Source organism: Atheta coriaria, unplaced genomic scaffold, assembly GCF_025399875.1.
Source record: "Atheta coriaria isolate IRGN ID8LTWV9N9 unplaced genomic scaffold, Caltech_Dcor_3.1 hic_scaffold_10_pilon, whole genome shotgun sequence".
Classification (NCBI taxonomy): domain Eukaryota; kingdom Metazoa; phylum Arthropoda; class Insecta; order Coleoptera; family Staphylinidae; genus Dalotia; species Dalotia coriaria.
Window position 1 is genome coordinate 614,368 of NW_027045452.1, and position 12,588 is coordinate 626,955.

The 12,588-nt window shown below is 32.5% G+C and overlaps 1 protein-coding gene across 3 annotated transcripts in view; it reads right to left on the reverse strand.

Annotated features, from left to right (window-relative positions):
- The window catches only part of LOC135801511 (phosrestin-2-like), a 47,572-nt gene extending 36,696 nt beyond the window's left edge, over positions 1-10,876 (reverse strand). For all 3 annotated transcript variants that reach the window (XR_010550380.1, XR_010550379.1, XM_065315031.1), the window contains exon 1: positions 10,654-10,876. The gene's annotated coding sequence lies outside the window, so the exon portion shown is untranslated. The remainder of the gene's footprint in view (positions 1-10,653) is intronic.
- Between the last annotated feature and the right edge of the window lie 1,712 nt (positions 10,877-12,588).

Below are 12,588 nucleotides of genomic sequence, written 5' to 3' on the forward strand. Positions count from 1 at the left end.
TCTATCAATAAGATTAGCAATTTTAATTTAAAGAAATTAATTATATAAAGTTTTGTCAATAATGCACTTCAGCGCGCCATCTCGAATTCAACTATTTAACTATAACTATGATTGAATCTCAATGTCAAATTTTATTCTATAGAAAAGAGCTGTTTTGAGGATTTTCCCGGCAATTATTTGAATTTTTCTCACCTTTTAAACCTTCCCTAGACCTCCACGAATAATTCAAAACCAAGATAAGATAAATCCGTTCAGTCGTTTTCGAGTTTTAGCGAGACTAACGAACAGCAATTCATTTTTATATATATATAGATATTTCATTCAGCTAGAAGTATATTTTATTTAAATAATGTATGGCAGTTGATGTATGCGGAAAAATGTTTGGCACAGGTATTTAGTTTACAAACAATTCAAATATAAAAAAACAATAGGAATATTTTTCTACAATTGTTTGAAATCATTGAAAGGGATTTTTTGTTTTGTATGAAATACAAGTTTTGGTCGAACACTATTTTAATGCATTTTGACATTTATTGAAGTAGAATTGAATACCAAATCAATATTTGTTAAAATCATTGACATGTAATGCTTTAAATATATATTTTTACCTTGAACCTAAAGCATTCACGGTCAAAAGTGAACAAATAGTAATTAATATAATAATTATTGATAAATTACTGAAAGCCGTGACAATTTACAGCTATTTTATTTAACGACTTGATACAATCAATTAAAATTTTATTTCAATATGAATAACAATTTTGTATTTTGTTGTTAATATTATATAAACGGTAAACATTCTCATAATCTAAATAGTTTATTATTGGTTTTCACATCGAATGTGTTTATCTATTTACGCATTTATGAATCAATCAGTAAACAACATTAACATTTTACGGTTTTCGCACGATTCGATTCACGATTCAGCTTTTTTTATTAGCCACGTAATATTTACACTAGATTTAGGTCACGTTTCGCAAAAGTCATTAAAATAGAAATTATTATTATTATCATAATTCCAATAAAAGAAGAAGAAAAAACGCAAACGTAATAAAACTTTATAATGCGCAATGTTTTTATTGTTATTATTGTATGCGTGTGAGAGATGACGAGCCTTGAATTGACTTGTCACTCTCAAGTCATGAGTGTGTTTATAGTGAAGCGACGCAGAAAAAAATGGCGTCTATAAAAGCCGCGACGCGGGCGTTTTCCGCTTTCCGCTCGTAAATCTTGCGTCCTTCGCGGCGCATTGAATTTAACGACGAACGGATATAGGCGCCGGAAATCTTTTATTAGCTTATTGTATTTCGGATATTTTTATGCATTTTGTATTAAATGTAAAAAAGATTTTGTTCTTATTTAAACCTAGTATTTTAAAGATTCTCCTAACATTTGATACAAAACTAAAATAAATAAAAATTTAGTTGAATGTTGATATATTTAATAATTTTGTACCAAGCTTATTTTTTGCTATACACTATACATTGTTTTCTTTGTTATTGTAATTGTTGTTTTCCTATTAAAAATTCTTCTATTAGATTAAATATTATGCGTGTTTTTCAACACTGAATACAAAAATATTCGTAAAATTCAAAATGCAGTGCTTGCAAGCGTTTTCATTTGATAAAAACTAGCTTTTGCGCCCGCGACTATGTGCGAGTAGAATCTACTAATGCCTAATTAATTACTTACCAATCATCATTCAAAATTTTATACCCTTGATGTAATATTTTTGCGCCAACCAGTTATTTTGGTAATTTGCTTTTCCTTGATCAAAAATTATTTTAAAATTTATAAACACTGATGGAGTGCTTTTTGCTTAAAAGCGTCATACGTAGTTTACGTCGTTAAAATTACATTTAGACACTAAACGATATCCTATTTCCTTCTCTAAAACATTATTTGCCCCTATACTGAAATTTAACAAACTCGGTTCAATGGTTTAGGCGTACAAAATGAATAAACCTTATATTAATATGCCGTATTGTATTCACTATAAACAGATAACCGATAATTTTTAAATAAATTGGATATTTTCATTTGTATTTGACACAGTTCATATAATATTGGGAAGTTCACATCAGATTTCTGATCATTTTTTTCGTCAATTATTTCTAAAACTTTGCTAAAAGTAATCATCAATTTCTTTCGTCAACATTCATGTTTATCAATTAATTAATTTGCAGGTTTAAATCAATTTCATGCTAATTCAACTGGAAATATTCGTATATAAATCATGATAAATGTCACATACTAAAAGTTAAATCATCCCTACTGCACCTGCGATATCTTTATAGTCAGTAATAATTCACAGCTTCATGACACAAGTTTCAATTTGAATTCAAATATTTATTGTTAAGTGCATTTAATGAACGAGACGAGAATAGCTCAACCAATCTGAGCATTATCATGATAGGATAATAAGAAATGCTTTGTAATCGTCGTCATTGAACAATGTTGTATGTCTAATTACCATGGCTGTTAGTTGCAGACTAATGGAGTAGAAAACTTCCATCAAGAGTAAGTGTTTTCACAGTTCGGTGGGCTGGCGATATACTATTTGAGCGGAATGGACTTGATAAGCTGATTTAAATGAATTTTGGTGTATTTTAATGGAAATGATGTTCGCTTTTAAGCGCCCCGGGAATTGGAATCAACAAGACGAGCAATTATGGTCGACTTATGCGTCCAAAGTTTTAACGTTTTGCAGAGACAGAAATAACATTTGCGAAAAGTCGATGATAGAGTGCAATTAAACGATTTTAACAAACATCCCTACTAATATTATAAATGCGAAAGTCCTGATGTTTGTTACACTTTCACACAAAAACTACTTAACCGATCATCATGAAAATTTGTACACATATTCTTAGTGGTCCCCGAATGGTTATAGGCTACTTTTTATTTAATAAAAAAATATTTTTAAATAAAATAAAGAAATTGTTTAGCCAATAATACCTCTGCATCTGGCTATTTGACTACTTTAACGCCATCTAGCATTCCAGCAATGAAGCTCAAACCTAAGTACTATAGTACCATCACACTGTATTATCACACTGTATTACCGACAGCTACGTCAACATCAAATCCAATTGACTACACTATGGAGACTGTACACTATACTTCCATAGACTATACTTTCAGCCATTTTAAACTTCCCGCCATTCTACTTTATTGTTACTTTTTCTGTGACTACAGACGCGTACGGATGCAACTTCATTATTTTAGATATTCGCGAGCAAAGCCGCGGGTTAACGCTAGTAGTAGTATAAAGCACGTTTAATCAATCGAGTGTTTAACAACGTCCAAGGACGTGCGGCTTACGCTATTTCCACGTCTACTCAATTTTCACGTTGAGGTTTTTGTAGTTGTACTTTTGTATTGTAAAACTTCTAATTTCGGCAGCGCATAAGGGGAATAATGACGCACAATATAACGTAGACGAATGAACAGGCGCAGGCTCCACCCCGTGACTAAAGTACTTTAATTCCGGCTTTGGTCGCTCGTGTTTAAAGTACAACACTTTTTATGTTTGAAAACTCTGGAAAAACTGGCACTGTAAATATGAACGCAAAGAATTATCTTTTGTTTAGTTCACTTCAAGTAATCAATTATTATTGAAATAAGCTTATAATTTATAAAAAGCTAAATGCTATGGTCAAATTTACATAACCTCAAAATTGGTAAAGTTGCGCAATTAATAAACTCAAAATTATATTTCATGTAAATTTAACATAGCAGAATAAACTTATTTCAATGACTAATGCATGTATAAAAAATGGTTTAATTTTCGTGAAATGGAACGGAACAGATTCTACGCACATAAATGTAAAAATACTTTCAAATTTCAAAATCAAGCGATTTAAGCGACTCGTGACACTCACAAGTCAATAATAATACAACCACGCTTTAATACTTAACGCTTTAGACACGTAGAAATATTTCCGGGAACATGGCTTTGATTGTAAACTTACTGCTAATAATAGTTTCTAAATACGCAACAAACGTAAGCACACTCATATTAAAAAATGTGAAAATATTGTTATTGTATTTCGGATATTTTTATACATATTTCAAATTGTATTAAATTTATGAAAATGTTTTTTTGTAAGCGTGGAATTTTAAAGTTATGCCACCAAATATTCGATACCAAACTGAAATGAATAAAAATTTGATTGCATATTGATATTTGGAATAATTTTGTACGCAATTTTGTACCCTTATGAACAGAACATTACTTGCTATGGGTCACAGTTTACATTTTTATTTTGGTTTTTGATTCACTATTAAAAATTTCTTTATTATATTAAATATTAAGCGTGTTATTTTAAACTAAGTACAAAAAACTCAGTTCTAGCAAGCGCTATACAATTTTAATTGTAATAAAACTAAGTTTTGAACACAACTTTCTGCGCATAGAATTTAATAATGTTTAGTTGATTATTTATCAGTTATTATTCCATATTTTACACACTTAATAGCATATTTTTGCGACAATAACCAGGTTATTTGCTTTTCCTTTGAAAAAAAAAATTGGATACGAAATCAACGCAATCACGCTGATTTAAAAATTGTGAAATTTTTGATTGATTGTTATAAAGAGATGGATATGAGGAGATATGAAGATATATATATAAAGAGATACCATAAATTCAAATACTAGCATTAATTAATTTTGTGCTTATAATATTAATTATCAATAATTTATTGTCTAAATATGCGTATTTTGTTAATGCTAATGATGTTTATTTCGATACTGGTTGTACAATGGCATGGCGCATGCTTTTATGATCTCTGCCCTTTGGCGAAACAATTCCCACGCATAAATACAACCTAATCAACTAAATCACCAAATTTAAATTCAAGAGAGGCGTAAAATTATAAATATCCTATAGATAACCTCATAACAAAAACGATTGGGGAATGATTATCCTACAAATGATCCGGTTTGTATTCCAGATAATTAGCACATTGGGATATCAACATTTTCAGTTGAAGTTAAATTATGAAGCAATAGTATTATAAAGTATGTAATTACAACGAGGGTTTCGAAACATTGAATATATAATTTGATGCACATTTAGACTGGAGTACAGTGGAATCATGCTAACTTTATAATTAATAACATATGGGAATAAACAATATTGACGCAATGTGTACTATTTAACTGTAATAAAGTGCATGCTTAATAAATTATTTCCTATTATGTTGGACAACTGGTATATTGTATTTGAATTTTATATTTCAACTATATTTAAATTACCATGCTATGAAAATAATAATTTGACGCATTTGTCCTTTAATTAGGCATAAACTAAAAATAGTATATTAAGAATCTAGTGGCTAAATAGGGGTTTTAGTCACGAGATTGATTGTGAACGAGCGTTGCGATCGTTTAATCAATCGAGTGTTTAACAAGGTTTAGCTACATGATTCTTACGTTATATTTTCTACTTCCACTTTAGTTCCACGTTGCGGCATTTGTATTTCAACTTTTGTATTTTACATCTTCTAAATTCGCTCGAACACTACTGGAAAATATAAGGTTATAAATGCCGTGCCGCGTCGACACGAGCAGCAGCTGCTTTGACTTGTTTGACTGGCGGCGCATGGCATTTCATACCACCTTGTGCTGCACCGTAAGCAAATAAGTAGGCGCAAGCTCCGCCCCGTGAATAAAGTCCGAGAGTAAAGTACTTTACCCACGACTTTAACCGACCATGTTTAAAGTGCCACTGTTAGTGAATAAAAAAAATGACGCTTTAAATGTAAAAAAAATAGAAAACATATATTAACAATTCCTTCAGGTACATATTTATTAAATACTAATTAATGTTAGAGTTAACATTAAAATGATTTAATTAATATCTATATTTTATATAAATTTAAGTTCACCTTTAATTGAATGCATTGAATCCAGTATCCTAAAGTCATCTGGCCATTAATATTTTTTAACGCAGTGTCAATGCTGAGTGTTTTCATGCACTTTATTCCAAAACTACCAGAAGAATTCAAAATTGAGCTGATGCATCCAGACTCTAAATTTGATTTGATTTCCTTTTTATTATTTTTTCGTTTCAGCTGCAGTAAACGGAAACGTTTTGTTCGCGGAAAATTCTCTACAGCAGTCAACACAGAGAGTCTGCAAATTTGAATATCCATTTCCGTTTTGGAATGTGTTGGTGTGGTATTTTGTCAGGAAAAATTACGGGTAGTTCTACAGTTATACGGTTATATATAATATTAAAAAATGCAATATTTTCTCTCTTCTCAAAATGAAAAAATTTGCAGCCTGTTTGAATATGTAATAACGCCTGAAGTATGATGTTCATTAGCAGACTTGTTTTGTTACCAATATACTAAAGGAAAATGTTAAAAATATAAGTATTTATTAAAATTTAATGTACTATCTAAAAATAATTCATCATGTTTTATATATTTTTTATAATTTTTCCCTTTTGACTTAAAATTTAGTTCGGAATTTGTGTAAATTTTATACTTAAACAAATAAAATTAATATTATTAGTTCGTATTATTTTTTTGTCATTCAGTATCACTACAAGTTTTCAACCAAACTTACACCTCCATTATTACAAAAAAAAATTATATATCGACGTAATAATAATGATCGCAATAAAAAAACGTAACTACTTCAGTAGTTATTAGCCTCTACGTTCGGTGGCGTAAAGATTATCACGTTTATATTGCTCCTACGATTACCGAATGGATTTTACTGACTGACTTGCCTATAAGAACTTGTATATTACGTTCACCATTCGATAATAATGCCCATAAGCGCATTAGCTGCGCCAACGTTGAACATAATGTATGTTGTATACGTGGGCTCAGTCGAGTGTGAATGATGCCATTAGCGAAAATTGAGTGCGCCGTCGGCATCAGTGTCATCTTAATTTTGCACCTGGTTGCGAGAGACAGGAGCGAATATAATACCATATGCCTGTTTTGAGTAGATATGCTACAGATAGAATAGATGTAAGTGTTGTGTGAGTAATAGCGTTAATATCAAGCGCTAGAACAGAATGGATGTTGCTACAGCGGATATGTGATAAAACATTTATCGGCAAACTTAATTAGAAGTCATTTCACTTTGGCAAAACGTATTAGATGTCAAAAAATGCAGATAAAAGGGTATTTCAGGGCTCGCGGCAAACAAGATCCGGAAGTCCAACCAGGTTGTGTTGTGAAAGACACACATGCCAAACACATATTTTAGAGACAAGGCCTTTACTCGAATTAAATGGAGATATAAACTTAAACTTAAATACTACAAACATTGAGGTGATCTCAGTTCCAGAAACTTTTTCCAAATAAAAAAAATGAATTTTAAAAATTGGAGCAAGCGCTTAGTACCATCAGCACATGTTTCCATTCTCTTCCGCCCTCTCCGGGTCCTGGACTGCTTTTTACCCATTTTGTGACGGCGATTTTATAGAGCTGTTACTTGCCCGTCAATTCGGCAGTTTCTAGTACCTGTCTGAACGTCATCGCCACATCAATATTTCCGGTTATAACGGAGCTTCCTGTCGATTGTTGAGGTGCCCCTGGGCTATCTGTTGGGTGTAAGGCATGAACCTACCCACCCCAACCGTAAGAACGGAAGTCTTGTGGTTTGGTTTGTGCTATTAGGGCACGTAATGAGAGGGAGGAAATCAGGAAGGGTGGCTGGGAGTTTGAACCTACTAATACCGCTCCAAGTACTAACGGTACTAACCGTACCCGACGCGCTTAACTTAGGTTATACCAGGCTGAGGCCATTCCCTGATGGTAGTATACCTTTAGTATATCTCACAATGTATTTTACCAGATGTAAAATGAAATATTTTCTACAAACAATTTATCCAGAAAATCTGCTTTTATTTCACCACATTTTTATTCTCATATCCCCGCTGAATATGCCCAACCCTGCCCGTTCAACGTTAGTGCACTTAACGCGTAAAACATAAATTTAAATTGCAAATTCGTACCATACAGCATTTCAAACGTGCCTAGTTACTAAATCAGTTGAGTTATGAAATAATGCGAGTAGAATTTTTGGTCAGAGACTACAAAGTGCGCTATACAATTGTGTAGACTGTTTTTCGAATTGTAGGTAAATAGCAACAAACAAATTAAACTATACTAAACATTACTAACTAAAGTTACAACAAGTTAGATCGTTTCTGGTGAGTGGGCAACGTTGGTATTGTTAATGTTCGCCCAAATACGAACGAATGCAATTCTGTGCAAGCTTTACTATTACCTGCTGTATGCGTTACTTGTAAAGTTGGTAATTTATGCAACAATATTTGTATGTTATACTGTCAAGTATTGAAGTGCATAAAAATGGTTAATAATTGGGTATTGAGTGTATCAAACTCAAATGTTAGCTTTAAACTGTATAAAAATGTATAAAATCAAAAATATTCATTTTTTTCTTACTCCTTTAAGGGGCACACCTAGTGTGACAACCTAAAAAATTGCCATTTTTGGGAATTAAAAAAAAGAAAAGCTAGTGAATCCACCTATTCAAAATGTTGAGGGTATATTTATACATGTTTAGTAAAATTTTTGAAATAAAATATTAAATATTTTTGAAATGAAACGCGATCTCCTGCGGCGCCAAAAAAAGGTCCTCCACTGCTGGAGTATTTGCAGCCCTCTCCGTCGATAAAACCAAACAAAAAAAATTCTCCTTAAACTAAAACATATTGTCTGTACAATGACCCTCGGGCGATCAAAAAAATCAAAAATTGACAAAATGGCGACATATTGAATAAAAAAGTTAAATTTTTCCCAAAATTTTGGTCGTTTTTGGCCTGCCAAAATTCGATTTTTGATCAGATCAAAAAACTGGAGGGTCATTGTATGGAGAACTATCTAGAGGAGATGCAAAAAAAATTTGATAGCGATCGCATCATTTGACTCCGAGTAATCACTCCAGCAAATTCGAAAAATACTGTTTCGAGAAAACCGCGTATAAACATAAAATGCAACTATCTAATTGCCGAGCGGATACTCTTTTAAAAGGCTGTTACTCAAAAACTATCTCAAATATCGAGTTAAAATTTTAGTATGTTATTTTTAAAGATATAACCTATCGAAATATGGTAAAAAAAATTCGATTTTTTGAAAATTTCACACTAGGTGTGCCCCTTAAGGCGCCAGTTTTTTCATGGTTTTCAGACACAAAAAGTAGTACTTCTTCTACGGTCGGCCAAAGTCGTGAGTAAATTATTTTAGTCACAAGCTTTATTCACGGGGCGGAGCTTGCGCCTGCGCATTTGCCTGTGTTGCAGCACAAGACCATTTGAAATGCCATGCGTCGCATGTCAAACAAGTTAAAGCATGCGCTGCGGCTACTATTATCGGCGCAGTACGGAATTTAAAACCTTACATTTCTCTGTTGTGTTCGAGCGAATTTCAAATATAATATTTGAAATACAAAACAATCAACGTGAAATAAAGTAGAAGTAGATAAAATAGTGTAAGCATCACGTGGCTAAACCTTGTTAAAACACTTGATTGATTAAACGCTCGCCACTTTCGCTCTCAATCAATCTCGTGACAAAAACTCCCGTTTAACTACTTAATATTTAATATAGTAGGTATTTAAAGACAAAACAAGTTTCACTTATAGTACTTATCCGCCAACCAGATATAAAAACTAAAATTATTATAAATTTAAAAAAAATCCATCTGTTACGCAATATACCATTAAAAATTCCTATTAATTTACATCCTGTATATCAGGTAGCTCTACTACGTAAGTATCGACTATGTGAGAACGTAATATGAGTGCATACCAGAACAGAGGAAGATGAATTAGTAAACCGAACCGTGAACCACACCGGATTTGCGTTCATAGAGTGTTTGTGCACTCCTCGAGCTCGTAATTTAATCAAACGTTTGTTTCATCCGAGCGAACCGCCTGCATTTAACTCTTAGATAACAAATTTAAGTAAGCAACTACTCACACAATCCGCAAATTAAATATTTAATATTTAATTTAATTCCCGGACTAATAATGGTGGCGTTAGTTAAGGTGAAAGATTAATAAATGTTTCACATTTTGTTGTCATAATTTTTGGATCATAATTAATTGATATATTATCAGCTTGTGTGTTTTTATGGTAACTTTTAAGAATTTATTACTTATTGCTATATTAAATAGAAAAAAGCATAATTGAATTTAATATGTAAAGTGGTTTTCTGATACTTTTGCACAATGCAAGCCGATTGCAGAAATAATTTTCGCGTTCAAGCTGTCGTAGTCACTTCGTCTTGAAAAACCTTTCAAACGCTTATAACTTGTGAAGTTTAAAAAATCGATTTTTTGTGCACCATTTAGAAAAAAAAAGAAATTGTGTTTCTGGAGGTATAAAATATGAAACAATAGCTTATAATTTGTGTACCGCAGTTATCCTGTTACATAGTCTTTTGTTTTTTCTGTTCCTTTGCCTTCTGTTCTTTACTTAACAATTAAGCAGAACAAAGTGTGACTTTGTAATTATACACCTTTTGCGTATATACTGTTCATAATAATAATAATTATTATTATAACAATAATAATGCTGCTAAACATTTCCCAAATAACTTTCAAACAATTATTATTCGCCTCGCAAGTAATTATTTATTAATTAAAAGTTACTGTACCTTATCATGATGCGTGTACAATACAATCCACAGTAGATCACACTAATTAAAGTTATAAGTAATATATTTATTGACACTTCTTCACCTTTACAAATAAATTGCACTGTGATAGTTCGTTAACGCTGCGCTGATGTGCAGTGTGCAGGTTGCACTGTCACGTACGCGACGGAGGTGGAAAGCGGAGGCGGCGCGACCAAGACGCCCTCGCAACTTGGGGAACCGACTGCGACTGAACGAACGATTGTACGGACACAGGCGGCGGACGCTTTTTGCCGCCACACCGCCACCATCAACACGAGCCTGTTTCTTTTATGCCGCCGCCAGCGCCGCTTTTGAAATATTATATGCTATTCATTAAAAACATGCTCCAACGCGTATATAAAAACAAATCTAATATCTAATATCATAAGAAAATATGTGTAAATATATGAAAATTTTATAATTAAAAACATAACCTCAATTTTTACCTGTTAACTATGTCAGAATGACAACTGTCAAAAAACATATCGGAATGATATCGGAAGTAATGATTTTCTGATTAATCATTAATTGTCGTGATGTTTGTAATGCATCTATTAATTAATGTACGTAGTTGCATGCGTTGGTTGGTGGAATGTTTCAGAGAGCGTATTGTATTACCAGCTCTGAGTGCATCAAACGAATGATGGCAATAGAGACGGTACATTCCAAAGATTTCACGTGCATGAATGGATATCAATCGAACCGTATTCGGATGCGTTTGACGATTTCATGAGATGATTTTGTTATTACGCGCCGTGTAATATTCGGTATGGACGCCGAAGCAATAAATACCAATATATAGTTCAAATATGGAATTTAATTGAACGGTTGACATTGAAAAAATAAACAAACAAACACAATTGACTTTATTTTTTATAATTGGAAAAGAGGCAGAAATCGGATTTATTTTTCATTTTGCTTAGCATTTTTTGTAGACATTTTCTCTCCAAATACACCGTACCAACATGAACAAAAATTAATATTGCACTAGATCATAAACTGATTCATCAATACACCAAATTGCAGTATAGTTTTTCCAAAATGGGATGGTATTAAATTTAGAAACCAAGCAAAACTAAACTTTGAAATTTGTGGAAAGGATACTCTATAGGATATTCTATAGCTTTTGAATGAAACGCATAAGTCTGTTTCCAATTCAACTGGAATATCTTCGAAAAGCATTCATCCTTTATCGTATGAGCATAGAAGTTTTCTTATACATACTTGCAATGCTTTAGGAATGCTAGCAATGAACTTTTAATATTTAAAAGAAATTTTGCAAATCCTTACAAGGGTAAAAAGTGCGTTTAACGATCTATTGAGGAGAGGCTTACAAGTGTTGTCGTTTCACTTATATCTAATAGCCTTCCTACATAAAACTATTGTTTGTTTTACTGAAAATAAACCTATCCCTTTATCAATCTGTGCATCATTAAAATTTTTAACGATGACATCAATCTCTAGTACGCTCATAATCCTTATTAACTGCACACACACACACACACACCACATAACAAAAACTACCTATAGCGGTAATTGGCGTTTTCAATACGACTGTAAACTACCGTCGCAATTCATATCCCCTTGATGTATTACCAGTTAACAACAACCAGTTGAGGTTACAAGATACAAAGTTAACCTCAAAACTTAGCTCCAGTGAAACATGAATAAAACGTTAGCACGAACTCAATACACTTGCGCATCTTCTGACGTTCCATAGGTTTTAACCTAAATTAATAACCATGTAATCCTAATGTATTAAAAGTTGTATAACATGGGGAAATGAAAAATCTACCCCATCCATCGCAAATCGCATTATGTGAGGCAATAAATCATCCTATTACGTCAGACAATGCTAAACACGCGTTCGATTTACATATAACCAAGAACCACGTGGATTCGCAAGGTGCCGAA